General features: G+C 36.5%; 1 protein-coding gene across 3 annotated transcripts in view; it reads left to right on the top strand.

The window, feature by feature from the left end:
* LOC150105402 (uncharacterized) overlaps positions 1-6,485 on the top strand; it is a 150,205-nt gene extending 143,720 nt beyond the window's left edge. For 2 of the 3 annotated variants that reach the window (XM_090394777.1, XM_090394779.1), the window contains one exon: positions 6,221-6,484. The gene's annotated coding sequence lies outside the window, so the exon portion shown is untranslated. Of the gene's footprint in view, positions 1-6,220 lie in introns of all 3 variants that reach the window. The other variant, XM_090394776.1, reaches the window with a different exon arrangement.
* The last annotated feature ends 10,840 nt before the right edge of the window (positions 6,486-17,325 follow it).

Here is a 17,325-nt window from a genome sequence, read left to right on the forward strand (position 1 = left end):
TGTTAAACCTCTTAGCGAAGACGAAATAGTGGAGATTGTTTCTGAGACTCCTGAAAGCGAAGAAGTTAATGATAATGATCAAGATAATCCTACTTTTATTGCTGATATAATTAAAGAAGATCTTAAACTGGCCAGTAATTTAGGCAATTATTTTGCCCGATTCAAATGAATAACGTGCTGGGAAGTTTTCACGTGAGCTTAAGTTGTTAATAATGTCTTCATACAGAGAATTATATCACGACTTATCTAAAGCATCAATACAGCGATTAATAACTGAGTTCATGCCTAAAACAACCAGTGGTACTTTTGTTTAAGACATGACAAGAAGAATTCCACAAGTTGAGGCGGAAGTCGATGACGATAATACCATATCAAGTAGTTCTAGTGATATTACAGTCTCACGAAAACAAAAGCTTTCGCGTTTATTGTCAGAAACTGATAGCGAATAACATAATTTTTTTATAGAATCCTTAGCAAACAATTGAAATGAATATGTTTTTTTTAAGTTATTAAAATTCATTATTTGTATGTGTGTTCTCCATGAAATGTAAATAAAAATCTTATGATCCTAACGGATTTAATGTTTGTTTGTTTTTTCATTATTTTGCTTATATTTCAGGTTTGGAACCAATCTTCACTTTTTCTATGGAGTCAGTAGTTCTTTTTACGCGAATTCTATTTACGCGTAATTTTTAGGAACGTATCTATCGCGGAAAAAGAGGTTTAGGTGTACATGTATATGTATATTAGGGTTACCAAGTAATTTTATAAACTTGTTTATTTTACTCCTAATCCCAAGTAAGCAAACAATTAAGTTTGCGCCTGAACGTAGTCCAAGTCTAAAGGTGGTGCAACACCAAGGCAACTCATTGTAAAGGTAGGTAAAGCTTTGATCACTATTCTTAGTATTTTCCATAATGTAAAGCACATCTCACTAAGAGATGTATACTGCAATACATTATGGGTGGGGTCACCACCCAGACCGATTTCAACCTTTCTTGAGGTCTCCTCAGTGAGTAGCTAGACCCTAAATACCAAGGTTTCAGTAATACAGAGCCTTATCAACTTTATCTATACAAGTTGCTACAAGGTGTTTTTATTTTGAATAAGAATCTCTGGAGGAGATATAGATGTAAATAAGTTTTTTTACCTTTTTTACCCATAATTCAGTCTGCAAAATTCTCTGACTAAATTAAATAACTGTTGTAATAGATATGGTATGAAGGTCAGCAATAAAAAGACAAAGACAATGAAAACAGGCAGAATCGTGGAAAATGTCAACTGCGTTGTGAACGGAGAACCTGTGGAACAAGTAAAACATTTCAGCTGGTTAGGCACGATTTTTACTAAAGATGGTAAACTAAATATAGAAATAGACAACAGAATCAGCAAAGCTGGTATGGTGGGAAGTCAATTCAATAAATTCATGGAATAAGAGAGAAATTAGTCGGAATACTAAATTAGCTGTATACAAGACAGTGTTCAAACCAGTTTTAACTTATGGATCTGAGAGCTGGGTTAGAAGTAAAACACTTGACCAAAGACTAGAGACCGCAGATATGAGAGTCCTGAGAAAGATTATAGGCGTGAACAGATGGCATCAATGGCAATATCATATTAAAAACGAGGATATTAGGAAAGAACTTGACATTGTCAACATCCAGGAATGCGTTAGCAGAGCTAATCTCAGGTGGTATGGTCACTTAAACAGAATTGGCGAAGAAAGATTAGCAAAACAAGTGTTCTCTGCCAGGTTGGCAGCAAAACGACCCAGAGGAAGACCAAGATATAGGTGGATTGATGCGGTACAAAGTGCTTTAGACGATAGAAATATAAGATCTGATAATGTTGGAGTCTTGACAAGTAACAGACTGATTTGGAGGAAAATTGTAGATAGGAAATTAGTAATGATGTAATTTTTTTCATGTAGTACTATCATATCCTGTACACCCCTTGAGGGTACATGGCAGGAATTTGATGATGAAGATGAAAAAAATTACCGTATTTAACGAACAGTCCTTCCTTCAACAAATGGCTAATGAAAGCAGAACTCGAAACAGGCAGCAATGGTAGACCAGTAGAGACAAAGCAGCTATGAAGATGTTCATATGATTGGTGCGGTATTAACAAAAGATCGCGCTACTAAATGACAAAGGCAAGCCGACAGATGAGTTGAAAAGCTAATTCTCTTCAACCGAATTCCTTATATAATATCTGAAACACATTCATTATATATTTCTTAGTTTTAACACGTTCAATCAAACCAAACCGTATGTTGCCGGTGGATTTTATGTGGGAGGGGACATGCGATTCATTAGTTAGTGCCGTTTTTATCCCAGTTGTCTCTAATTGCACTGTTTGTTGAGAAACATATTACACAGCCTGCAGATGTTTCTGTACCTCATTCAGCGATACAATAGGAACGTTTTACGATCTCGAACTTCACGGATACATTAAATTTTATTCCATGCGTTAATGATGCATAGCCGAAAATTGCCACCGACCCCTGAAGACCTTTCACGTACCTCCAGGGGTACGCGTACCACACTTTGAGAAACACTGCCATAACAGAACCAAAGCAACTCCTGCTATCGCTACCATTCAACGAACGAGTCACGAACATTTTCCTGCGCAGTCTACTTTAGTTATTAAATAAAAATAACCTAAATAAATAAATAAATAAATAAAACAAAAAAAATAAGTAAAACTGTGATATTAGGAATAATCTAGTAATTAAGGATTGTTTCTTGTTGTTAAATACTACTTTAAAAATTTTGATTGGTTTTTATTTTAACCTTCATAGAAAATACCTACCGTATTTTCTATATAACGTTCAGGTTATATAGAAAATACGGTAGGTACGTATCTCACACAGGCATTAAGGAAAATTGACAAAGTTACTTTAAATGTTTAATACTTAATACTTATTTTAGTGAAAAACTTTCTTTTCAGTTTTTCAGATTAGTGAAAATGATTCAAACCCATTACAGAAATAATTATAGAAAGAGAGAGAGAGAGAGAGAGAGAGAGATCTGATTTATCTTCATCTGACAGGATTTAAATCTATTATAGCCTGTTCGCTACTCAGAAGTCATTGGCAGACCCTCTTCTCTTTCCGGGTGGTTTAATAGTGAAGTAGTTATTTACTTGTTTGCATTCATTTAACATTCCCCATCTAGTTGAGATTACATTTCCTTATTTTCTCTAGTACTTGTTCTTGGTTCTCTACTACTTTCATTATTTCTTCGTTTTCTTTAATGTTCAAATAGGAACAATGATAGAGGTGGTAGAGCTGGGATATTGTAGATTTTTAATTTAGTCTGTCTCTGTATGTTACATTTAGCAATGCTCATTACAGATAATTTACTTATGACCAGTTTTTAGACATTTTGTAATTGGTATTTTTCATATTTATGTCTTTTTCATCTTCACACGAAATCATATATCCTATTAAATGAGTTAACTTGTTCGAAAATTGTATTTTTTTTGTTATTCTTATTCTAATAGGATTCTGACTTTTAAAAGCAGCTGTTTTCTTTAAGATAGCTGAGATTATCATTCTGTTGAGATCTTTTTGTTGAAATTATAATTTTAAAATCTTTGACTATTTCTTTTGCGTTTAGAATAGCTTCCTAAATAAATAAAACAAAAAATAAGTAAAACTGTGATATTAGAAATAATCTAATAATTAAGGATTGTTTCTTGTTGCTAAATACTACTTTAAAATTTTGATTGGTTTTTATTTTAACGTTCAAGAAAGCCAGGTTTTACAGAAAATACGGTAGGTACGTATCCCACGCAGGCATTAAGGAAAATTGACAAAGTTGCTTTTCATTTTTTTTTTAATTTTTAATACTTAATACTTATTTTAGTGAAAAACTTTCTTTTCAGTTTTTCCGATTAGTGAAAATGAATCAAACCCATTACAGAAATAATTATAGAAACAGAGAGAGAGAGGTGTGGAGAAAGAAAGAGATCTGAATTATCTTCATCTGACAGGATTTAAACCTATTATAGCCTGTTCGCTATAATAGATTTAAATTTTCTTCTGAATTTGTAATCACCTAGTCGTAAGCAAAAACGTGGTCGTGATTTTTCCCATTTCAGTCATTTCCGACTCTAGGCGACTTTGTAGGCATTACTCAAAGTGTTCCTTGTGAGATTTTTTACAAGACAGTTCACCATTGCTTTCCCCAACCCCCCCCCCCCAACTCCGGTTTTATCCGGAGTAAGGACCGGCATATGGCTGGGGCCGGTGTCCAAATACCGTCACGACACTGACGGTATTTGGACATCTTGTCAAGTCACTGGCGGGAATCGAACCCAGATTTTTCCGACCAAACGGCTTCGTCTATATAGGTATATAGACGAAGCTATTGACTGAGCTGCTGAGGCTCTAAAGCAGAAACGAGTGTGTCTAGATTTACGTTACAGAATAACACCTTGATGATTTTTTTAATTTCATTTTATTATTATTTCATTTAAACAAATAGAGAAGCAGAGCGGAGACATCCATGTCTAATTCTATGGTTTATCTTTCAATCGTACCTACATTTCATTTTCCTCATATTATGCATATAATCGCTCTTAGAGACATATTTGGTAATGGTCCTTCTTATAATACGTTACATAAAATGTTTCTTTCTAGCTTATCAAATATTTTTTTCAAAATCAATAAATGTGATGTATGTTTCTGGATTGTGCCTCTTCTTTTTTTCTATTATTAAATTTCGGCAGAAGTTCGATCTACGAGCTAGGTCTCTCAGAAAAGGTTTCAGAAATTTCAAAATGGTTTCAGAAAAGGACATATGAATGTTCTTTTCTGAAACCATTTTGTACTTATAGAATAAAGTCTTCGAAATATTTGTACTTTTTTTTTTAATTTAATAGTCATCTATATTTTGTAACAGTAATTCAGAATGTTTATATAATTTTTAGACTTCTTTAATTTCGTGATCCCATATATATATTTTAAATTTCCTTTTAACTAAATATTTGGTCTTTCCTAGACATTTAATATTGTTTTAATATTACAATATTCTGTTCATAGTTATTCACTTTCTCTCCGTTTTCTGTAAACATTGGTTAGTTATTTAGTATATTTGTACTGTATATTTGCATACATTAATAATCTTGTTTTATAATGGACGTTACTTTTTTCTTCTTCATTAACTAGTCCATTAGGTAGTAATCTTTTTTTTTTTAGTAAGGAACTGATTAGTATATATTTCATAGCCTCCTTGTACTCTCCATCTAAAGATTTTTTTCATCTAAAATAAAGTAATCTGCTCTATTATTGATTGCCATCCTCTTCCTGTGGGAAAGAATTCCATTAGATTCTATTTATAGAAAGAAGTCATTACGTTAAGATTATTATATGCCACAAAATCTATTCATTTTAAACCATTTTGTTTACAGTGTTCTCTAATATTGTAATATTATTGTTAATTTCTGTTTTTCCAATTCTTGCATTTAAAGCTCCTGCTAATATGACATGATAATTTTTGTTAATTTTAATCATCTGAAAGATCTCTATAAATCATTTCTGCATGTATCATCAGTTGTACAGATATATTATTTATAGGAGTTATTTGTATAAACAAGAAAGTGCATGTTTATAATCAGGTGTACAAGAATTTGTAGTACTGTATATGTATAACTTATAATCGTATATTAGGTGAAAAAAAGTAGGCCAGGCAGGTGTTTGTTGTTCCAATTTAAGTTTTTCTAATTATAAACATCTGCATATGTGTACGCATACACGCGGGCGCACACACGTACTCACGAAGACACACACACACACACACACACACACACACACACACACACAGAGAGAGAGAGAGAGAGAGAGAGTGGCCCAGATTGCTGGAACAGTGATTACTATAAATTCATTATGATTTTACACAGGTATAATTTTATTATTATTTTGATTATTAATTAATTTTTGTTTTTCTCTTATTACATGATATTATTGAATACTACATTTTGTGTGCAATATATTGCATATATTAGAATCTGCTAATAAAATTTTTCAGCTTAAATGTGAATTCCCTGACTGCATATACCCTATTATTTCTGGACCACCCTGTGTTCTTCAGTGTGTGTGTGTGTGTGTGTGTGTGTGTGTGTGTGTGTGTGTGTGTGTGTGTGTGTGTGTGTGTGTGTGTGTGTGTGTGTGTGTGTGTGTGTCATATGAATTAATTATTTCTTTTCATTCTAGTGTTCTCAAAGAATTCAAAAACAATCCAGTCTTTATCAGTGATGATAATTCTCTTGCCTGTATGACTAGATAAAAGAAAGATATGAATAGCTGAAGTTGGATCCGAATTACAGAGAAGAAGAAGAAGAAGAAGAAGCAATAGAACTTTAGCTTGTTTCTTCGTTACTAATATTGAAGTCAAAATAAATTAACAGTTGAACCTATAACCATTTCTCCTGTCTAAGTCAACATAACTTTGCATAGCAATAACGTATAGAAATATATAAGTACGACCTCTCTTTTCGCAAATTTGTACGAGCAAGAAGAATAAAGATTAATTTTATGTACACAATTCATCAGTTTTAAATGGACAATCTCACACTAATATTATTATATAAATACTAGGGTACCTGCGTACAACTGGTATTAAGGATACCTATTTTCCTGAGTATCCGTGTTGAAACAATTAATCATTTTATTTCTTTTATTTAACAGAAATAAAACCCAAGACCGTATTCTGGAAAGTAGGGTCTCTGATTTCTTTCCTCGTTCTTTCCTTCAGATGCAGTGAGGGTGATCAGCACAATGAAATCAATTAACTTGAGAGTAGTTCCTTCTTTATTAGAGAGTGTAGCAATAAGCCGATGCAATAAACAATATTCCGAGGTCGATATTCGTATCAGAAAGTATCCCAATTATAACAGCATGCAGAAAGCACGACTGAACAACGCTTGGACTGGGGATCTGGGCACTCCCTGAGTCAGGGTTATGTCAACAGGTCCTTCATTCCAACTCGATATCCTTGTTAGGTAACACTGCAACATTATACCGACCATGAAAGACAACTTGACAGAAACAGTGGCGTCCTATTTTAAAAAACAAATAAATAAATTAAAATAAAGATACCACAGAGAGCAACAAAAACTTTCAAAAAATAGTCAAAATGTAGCAAAAATTTAAAAAAAAAAGCCGCATCTAGTTCACGAACATCCAGAAACTTATTACAAACGTTAATTATGTGTATCATCATTTGCATGTATCAAAACCCAATCTATTATTGCAGACTGGCATGCTCTACAATTCTGTATAAAGATTTTAGGAAAACGTTCCTCAGGAAAACGTAAGTAATGAGAGTGGAAGCAGTAGAGTTAGTGTGAAGGCACCCATGGGTTTAGTGATTCTGAGAATGACCAAGGGTGTTTATCTTGTCTCTCAAACAAAAGTATTGAATGGGGCAGAAAGTAAGGATAATTAGGGTTCTAAAGGGATGCTGCAGTTTCTATATACTAATGCCAGAGGTACCGGATAAAAGAGGAAGGAATTTTTGGCATTGGTTAGTGTAACTTCGCCAAAACGTTATAGGCATTAGTGAGTCTTGGCTAACAGCAGATGGTGTAGTTACAGGGATTGAATGTGAAGGGTTTAGTATTTTCACTGAAGATAAAGAAGATAGAATGGGGAGAAAGGGGTACTACTGATGAGAGCAGATGAATTTTGTCTGGTTTGAGATCAAGGCCAGCTAGACAATATATATAGTTGGTTGCTGCTATAGACCAGGAAGTTCCACGAATGATCTGGAAGCCATGCATTGGCAAATTAGCACAATGAGTGCAGGACTTGTGATTATTATGGGGACCTTCAATTATGGAGATATAGACTGAAAGGGAGAAATATCACTTGACAGGAAGGAAATGGAATTTATACAACTACTGAGAGATAATTACTTAATGCAGCATGTGATGGAGGGGACTAGGAGTGTGAGAATATTGGAACTGGTCATAGGGTCAGAAGAGCTATCCACAACCAAGATAGCTATATATTACCTCCGATTAGCGAAAGTGACCATGCGGGCATGATGGGCTTGGGCAATTGTAAAATATGAGGAATATTCTGTCAAGAATTCTATCGGTATATGTGGAATTACAAGGCAGCCTGGCCCTTTCTGTGCTCTGGCAAAAAACACTGCAAGTGAAGGATGTTAGTGGCGCATGAGGAATAGTTAAGGGGCATCTAGAGAAAGCAGTATTAAATTGCATATCTAAGGCAAGGAGGATTAATCAGGTAGGAGTTAGATGAATGAATAATATTATTAAGCATGAGCTGCCGAAGAAGAAAATTCTATGGATGGTATATTAGAAGAAAGGTGACCAGCAAATTCAGGAAGAACAGTAAAAGGCACAGGCAAGAAAGATGACCAGCATGGCAAGGAAATTAAAATCAGATTATGAGAAGAATCTAGTTGAGCAGGCCAAAGGAAATCCTAAAAGGTTCTAACGTTACATGGCAAGTAAGAGGAAGAATGAATATGGAAGATTAACCTTAATGAGTACTGATGATAACGGTGATGATGGTGACATAAGCGAATAAAACAGTTGAGTTACTAAGTGACCACTTTGCAAGGATATATCATCCAAGTGAGGTTACTGCTTTAACATATATGACAGACAATAATGTGGGAACAGAGATGGATGAAATGGAGGTTCTTAAGTTATTGCATAATCTAACGGAAATACAGCTGTGGGATTAGATGGGATATCAGCTCGTGTTTTGCGAAAATGCGCAAGGGAACTATTATTGCTCTGAGAGTTATCTTCCTCTCTTCCTCTGGAACACAGACACTCAGGAAGCCATAACAGTCAGGAAGCTACGACTTATTTCTAATCTTAGTTCTTGAAATCTCTCGCACCAATATTTGAAATGTGTAATTTTTTAAAAAAAAAAAATTGATTAATGAATGAAACTCATTTCTTTTGCTTTTGCTTTTTCTTCCATTTTGATTCCGCTGTAGATGTAGTCATATGTTTCATTTGAGCCATTTTGTTTCTTCTTCTTTGTTTCTGATATTACTTCTAATTTGATATTTCTTTCTATTAGAGTTTTGATTAGATCTTTATATTTGCGGTGAATATACCTGCCATTCCAAGCAGTAATAACCCAAAATTCCTTTGGGTTGATTACCGGCGATTTTCAGCATGGTTTGTGTATGGGGTGCCTTAGAACCTCCAAACTTGCCCTAAGTCTCCCTTCTTTCGTTTGTACTTGACCAAACTTCCCAGTAGAGTTAATACTCAATCTTCCACTTGGTTATTCAGGTTCCAGGGTCCGCTATGTGGTGGGAGAGTTGGACTGAGAAGAAGTTAATTAGGTGATCTTGCTTGAAAGGATCATATATTTTGCATCCATCGCCTTGAAACCCCTTAAATCGAGCTTTTTTTATTTATCATAACGATAAAACATTCAGGAGGAGGGGGAGGGCATACTTCAATTCTTTTTTTTTTTTCAACATTGTTTGGAGTAAGACTAGCTACAGAAGAAGAGACACATAACTTTCTTTGATGTTGAAATTCGGTTGTCGAGTTGATGTCGGTTGTCGAGAATTAACTGTGCAATTTCTGATGAATAGTGAGAATGGAAATATTTGTGGGGAAAAAATAATAAAAGCAAGCTGCAGAAACTGAGCATCGTTCTTAATTAAAGTGGACTGATTTCTTGAGCTGGATGAGTGGACTGAGCAGTTACGTGGAATCCTCATCCAACGTAACTGCTTTTCGGTGCACAAGGTCAAGTTTTTTGATTTCATGAAAGCACTTCAACTGTGAGAAAAATGTCCAACCTGTATAATTTCTGATTTGTATAGAGTAAATACTGTAGCTGATGTGAAGTGGCATCGTACATGAAAGATCAAAACAAAATTTCTTGGCTGCTCAAGTTGTTTGTAATATGTTCATGTCAAGTTAAATTGGGGTTTAAATAACTAAAGAATAAATATTTCATCAAGTTCAAGTGATTTCGGTTTTGTCAAAAATTATGACTGGAATTTTGCTACAAATAAGAAATAATTGCCTTTTATTTATTGAAATTAACATTTTTATTAGATTTCATGTTAGAATACACTGCTTAGATAGACGACAGCAGAAAACCCTACGGCCAAGGTGCATCATGCCATGTAATGAGTCATGTGTTTACAGCTGGTATAAATTGATGGAAATATGATGGTCATAAGCCAGTGCAACTGTGTCCGTGTGAAATGGCTGCAAGAAGGGAAATGACGGAGTTTAAACGAGTCGTTGTGATAAGACGTCATGTTGCAAAACAATCTGTTGGGCAAAATATTGACAAATTGAGCCATCCCAGGTCAAACACTACTGATACGATACTGAGAGGGAAGCAGCGCAGGAAGTCAACTGTAAGTACTACCAGAAAACTAGACGCCCCATCACACTCACCGAGCGAGACCGACTGCTGCTATAAAGGATAATATGTACAAACCGCCATTCGTAGGCCCACACGTTGAAGGCGGAGTTCTGCGCATCGACTGGAATACGAATCTGCACAAAAACATTCATATCCGATGCTCACAACATCGGTTTTCATGATACGACCACAATATGCAAGACTCACGTTGTCTGAAAAAACATGCAGTGTAGTCTTCAATAGTAAAAAGAGCCTGCACAGTGGGACTGGAATCTTGGAAAGCTGTTATGGAGCGAGGAATCCCGATACACCCTCAACCGAGTACATATACACGTAAGGGTGTGGCAGATGTCCGGTTAATGCCTTTTAACAGAATGCGTAAACCCCAACTATTGAAATTGGTGGCAGTGAGATGATATGGCCCTGATTTGCCTCTTTTGACCTCGAACCATTGTTTGTGTTGCCACGAATATTAATCTCCAGAAAAGTATGTGAACATTCTAGGCTATGCACTGCTTCCTAATTTGTGGCGTTTCTACGGAACTGACCATTGTCTCTTTCAACAAGACATTGTACTGTTTCATACTGTAAGGATGTTGTTGTAACTGCGTGGTTTGTGGACATGAACGTCACCTTACTTGACTGGCCTCCACAAAGCCCTAATTTCAACCCCTATTGAACATCTTTGGGATGAACTAGAGCGTCTGGTGAGATCAACGGACGCCGTCCTATAACAGTCCGGGAAGCATTACATCCCTACAGGAAGAATGATCCAAAATTCATATTGATCGCTATCGTACGCTAATGGAAAGTATGTGCACGTAGAATTGCTACAGTCATCTCAGCGAAAAGAGGTCCTACATCTTATTAAGGTGTCGCTATGGCTGTTTGTTCCTCACAAGCTGGTGTCCATTGACTTCTTTCCAAGCAGTATATGTGCACTATGTTGACATATGTATTTGCACCACTTACATGCCATAAAAATTTCGGATCTTATGACATATAAATACTGAGTAGTGGCTGCATAAGTCTGGTAATAAAAAGTGGCATCTGCTGCATATTTTACACTAAACTCGATCTCAAGATGCCACGTTCAGGTGAAATGATATTCTCCCAACTTGGGATGGTAGTCGAATGTCACATCAGTGTTCTTTCTGTCCATGACATTGCTACTTGAATCAGTATAATGAAATCCACCGTTGTTTTTGGTTCTACCACAACAGGAAGACGCCCTAGAAGACCACCGACACACTGAACGAAATCGACGGGCTCTGTCTCGAAATGTTTGAACATCCTGAACATCATCAGCAGCGGATCTCGCAATCAACTTGGAAAATGCCACAGGGACATCTGCCAGCAATAGAATTGTCTGCAGAGAAAGATGCCTTAGGTTACCACAGCAGAGTGCTGCGAACGCACCACACATCACTCCCCCTGTCAACGCCAAACGACGTTTAGACGTATAATAAATTTAGTTTAATCCTTTATCCAAGTGTGAGCAAACAAAGTTTGCGCCTGAAAGTATCTTCAGGACCGGGGTAAGGTGATACAACACCAGGGCAACTCGTTGCAAAGGTGGAGCAAGCTACCAACACTCCTGTCTCAGTATCTCCTATAATGCAAAACACATCTCCTTGTGGATATGTCTAATGTTATGCATTAAGGGAAGGGCCACTACCCAGACTAGTTTCGACCTTTATTGAGGTCTCTTCAGTGGGAGCCAGGCCCAAGCTGAGATCACAGGCAGAAGCATTCGCAGGTCATCTCTACCTCTAGGAGTTGCTAAATGGTGTGCCACCTTTTTTTAATAAATTACTCTGGATTTAGAGAAAGATGCTGAAAGTTTATTTTTCACTTGGTTAGACAACATTAGACATATTCGCAAGGAGATGTGTTTTGCATTATAGGAGATACTGAGACAGGAGGGTTGGTAGCTTGCTCCACTTTTGCAACGAGTTTTCCTGGTGTTGTATCACCTTACCCCAGTCCTGAAGATACTTTCAGGCGCAAACTTTGTTTGCTCACACTTGGATAAAGGATTAAACTAAATTTATTATACTCTAACCAAGTGAAAAATAAACTTTCAACATCTTTCTCTAAATCCAGAGTAATTTATTAAAAAAGGATGGCACACCATTTGGCAACTCCTAGAGGTAGAGATGACCTGCGAATGCTTCTGCCTGGTATCTCAGCTTGGGCCAGGCTCCCACTGAAGAGACCTCAATAAAGATCGAAACTAGTCTGGTTAGTGGCCCTTCCCTTAATGCATAACATTAGACATATCCGCAAGGAGATGTGTTTTGCATTATAGGAGATACTGAGACAGTAGTGTTGGTAGCTTGCTCCACCTTTGCAACGAGTTGCCCTGGTGTTGTATTACCTTACCCCAATCCTGAAGATACTTTCAGGCGCAAACTTTGTTTGCTCACACTTGGATAAAGGATTAAACTAAATTTATTATACTCTAACCAAGTGAAAAATAAACTTTCAACGTTTAGACGTGTCTTTCACACTGTTCCTGGTCCCTAGATGATTGGAAAAGGGTTCTGTTGAGCGAAGTCACGCTCCCAAATGTTTCACACTGATGGTCGTGTTCGGATCTGGAGATTACTCGGAGACAGGTTACGGTAGGACTGCATCATTACAACTGTCGAGTTTGGCAGCAGCTCGGTAATGGTATGAGGGTGTTTCAGTTGGCTTGGGCCATTGGTGGAAGTGCCCGAATCCATGACGTCTGATGGCTAGCTGCACGTCCTGGAGAATTTCATTTTTCCGATGCTGTGGAAGTATTTTGCCAGTGTATTCCATGCCATGCTGCGTTGCGTGTCCGAGACATCCACAAAACAACGTTGAAGTATTGGACTGACCGGCTCAGAGTCCAGATCTCTATCTCATGGAATATCTTTGAGGCGAATTGGAACGCCGAATTCGCTCCAGACCACAGCACCCTTGTCAGCATCAGCAATAGGAGTAGCTTTGCGCGAGGAATGGAAGAATATTCCTTTTGCGACATATCAGAAATTGGTTGAAAATGTGCTCTGAAGGGTAGTTGATACATTCAGACCAGAGGTGGTCACACTCGGTATTAGAAGTGCAATAAAAATTCATTTTTGACCACAACTAGGTGTCCAAATACTTTTGTCAATATAATGTATATTATTTAACGTTGTAATACACATCAATGGCGGTAGATGACGATGTGTTACACTTATCTAATGAATATCATGATTACTTTAATTAATTTCCATTGCATGTCATTAACTTAAAATTTGCAACATTTCAATATAAATACAACACGTGTACTACATTAGACACACTGAAGTGTTGCAGTCTTTTAACAGTATGACAGATTGTGCATTCTGGCTATAGGATAATATTGTGAGCTGAGTGTGCGAAATTTTAGTGTTCAGAATGAAAAATACCATACATTGTTTTAAACACGTAAAAATGCTTTTTTTTTTTTCCTTCATGTTTGTCAAGGAATAACGTCTACATAAGTAAACTGTAATTTGAACTTATTTTCGCATTTAAACACAAAAATGCTGTGAGTTGGAGCAAGTCATGCTTATTTCAGCATTACTCTCGTCAGTTAGTTCACGATTCCAAGTAACGAATGCAGAACACATCAACACAATGTATATAATAATTTAATATTGCAGTGCATTAGGTGTGCATAAACGTTCATAAACTCTTGGATACAAAAGAAATAAAATGGACACGCAGTGTATTATTTGATATATTTTATCCGTGTGACCATGTGAGTGGACAATGCACGTTGATGGCAGTGTTCATTTCATTCAGAAACATTAAATTATTTTTCTTATTTCCATATGACGTGATCAATATGAATTTGAAATCTTTTCAAGGACATACATCACATGTAATACAGTAGTATATACTGAAGTGATCTGAACAGTAGTAGCGCTTTAGCAGTATGACAGATTACGATATTTGCTATATCACAGCCAGCACTGATAGTTGAAATGCGTCACTTTTTTTTTGTCAAATTTGTGAAGAAATAATCTGTATGTATATTTTTTGTTGTTGTTGCTTTTGTTTTTGTTGTTTTTTTTGTTCCGTTATTCCGTTATTCCTTAAACATCAAAAAACTGTGACTCGAAGTACTTCTGCTTATTTCAGAATTTTTCTTAGATAGTTCGTTATTTGAGATAGTGGTTACAACCAATCACTGAAATACGATGTACACTGCTTGGAAAGAAGTCAACGAACACCCTCAAGGTGCATTGTGTCATATAACGACTTACGTGCGGTCATCAGCGTCAGCAAGAATATTCCAGTTGCGACTTATCAGAAATGGGCGAAGGGTAGTCGCTTTCTTTCAGGTCAAAGATGGTCCGACTCGGTAATATAAATGTAAGTAAAACGCTTTTTTTTTTTTTACCACAACTAGGTGTCCAAATTCTTTTGCAAAACAGTTTATTTTAGCTAGAGTAGAATCTAATGACGCATTAAGAAATTTCTGGATCAGCTTATGAGTAATTTCACTGTCAACTTGGTTTACCATTCGATAAGGAGATACGAGTATTAGTAGCAGAAGTTTGTAAAAGAGGGGGAATTATTGTGAAGGTTATCAGCCCTTTTCAAGCTTCATTTCTAAAATCCACGATGAGTCTTTTGACTCCAGGTGGCCTGAATAATAATAAAAATTTAACAATAGCATATAGTTATTTTAAAAAAATTATTGTATAAAGCAAGCTGCAATAAGAATTTTTGGGGTTGCCTTCATTTTTTCTTAATATGCTATAAGTTATGCTATGTTATTTGATATGCCATAGAGTTGTGTCCCAAAGTTAAGAACGACCATTACAGTATGCCACAAAAAAAAAGTACTGAAAAACTACAACAATATATGGTAGAGTAAAATGGTTTATTAACAAAGAAATTACATGTTAACATATATCATATGTGCATCTATGGACGTCCGCAGAGGGGGGGGGACAAACGGGGCACTTGCACTCTCGATAGTAAAAATTTCCACAAATTATAATCGTAAAAGTGATTGAGATATGTAACCTTTCACTCGACCATGGGATGCTTTGTCCAACTTAAAAGTTTATTAAAGGTTGGCTGGTTTCGGCCCTCTGCGGGGTAACCATAGAACATGTGTTTCATCTATTGCTTGCAACAAAAAAACACGTGTTCCTGTTTTTGGTTCATCTTTTTCTGATTTGTGAAAAAAATGTTCATTACTGTTGTGAACAGCGACTAGTTCGTTTGCCCTATGTGAAGTGCGTGAAGTGCGAATTGTAAATTTATAGAGAAACAAATTTAAACAGGAAAATACATTTTTAAATGGTAAGTGTATGTAATTCTATAATAAACTTGTGAAAAGAAAAAAACAAAAAATAAAATAATTAAATAAAAATGTATGCATGCAATTATTTGTTTCCAAGCTTTGCCCCTTCCCCTGGAAAATATTCTGCGGATGCCCATGGACTTCGGATACAGAAGTTGATCCGATTCAGAGAACATCGATTCAAAATGACTCTGTCGAGTCAATTTCATCAAATAGTTTATTAGAATAAGATATTGTTTCTTACGTTAAAGTTTCTGCTATAACACAAACTTTAAATTTTGATGTCCTTTCTAATACCTATGTTCCCAATAAAAGGACTATGATTCGAAAAAATATTCTTCGGGAAAGAGATAGTTTAGATTTGCTTGGTTAGAGGAATACTCACTATGGTTGTGTTATTCAGAACTACAAAAAGATGCGTTTTACAAATATTGCGTTTTGTTTGTACCAAAAGTACATCGGGGCTGTCAAGGCGCATTTATAAAAACTCCATTTATAAAATATAAAGATTTTAACCAAGCCTCCAGAAATCACATGTCATCTCAATGGCACAAGGAGTTGCTATTGATGCACAGATTTTTTTTATAACAATCCACAAACATCTATAATGTGCTTATAGATTATACATCTATAAAAAGCTATAATTTGTCTTCTTCTCCCTTCTACTTGTTAGGCCTACTGGCCCTGTAACAGGCCAGTAGGTCTTACCACATCCCGAGGATAAGATGACTAGCCCTATGCCTCCCCGTATATTCTATGACTGTAACTGCGTGTGTTCACGGGGCCGGTTTGTCTGCTTGCAGGAGGGAAAAACCCCAGATAAACTGGGGGGAAAACCCTGCTGTCCGCGCCAAGACCGGTTAACTTGGCTATGTCTGAGAACGATCTTTAAGCTCCTCAGGTCGGTGACGGGAATAGAACCTAGGACTCCCCTCTCCCAGGTTGCGAAGTGCATAGCCACTAGACTAACCCCCCGGACAAATAATTTGTCAAACTGATAAATCAATACAAAAAAAACTATAGAGTCAAATAGAATTAAATTAGGTTCTATTTTATCAGCCATTGTATTTTGTGCCACATATGATTTGCCGTTACGGGGTGATTCTGAAAATTTATATGATTTATTTCAATTTCGGATCGAAGCGGGAGACTTAATTTTAAACGATGAAAGCTCCTGCAAATGGCGGGTACACTTCTGTAAGGACTGAAGATCAACTAATAGAACTTTATGAAATGGAAATAACAGAAAACATTGCATCTGCTGTCCGCGCGGTTGGCCTAGTGGCTTTGCGCTTCGCAACCATATGCCTGGGGAAGGAGTGTCCTAGGTTCGATTCCCGTCGCCGACGTGAGGAGCTAAAGGATCTTCCTCAGCCATTAGCCAAGTTATCCGGTCTTGGGCGTGGACAGCAGGGTTTTTTCCGCAAATTTATCTGGGGTTTTTCATCCAGCAAGCAAGCAAACCTTCCCCGTGAACACACAGGAATACCTAGAGGCAGGGGTATTCTATCCTATCCTCGTATTTCGGTTACGAAATCCAAGCATGCTTGGAAGGTTGTGGGCCTTAAAGGCCTGTTAAAGCCATTGGGATAGGATTTCATCTGCTGCAAATAAA

This window comes from Typopeltis vanoorti, chromosome 6 (genome assembly GCF_054136105.1).
Source record: "Typopeltis vanoorti isolate ZY-2024b chromosome 6, IOZ_Tvanoo_1.0, whole genome shotgun sequence".
NCBI lineage: Eukaryota > Metazoa > Arthropoda > Arachnida > Uropygi > Thelyphonidae > Typopeltis > Typopeltis vanoorti.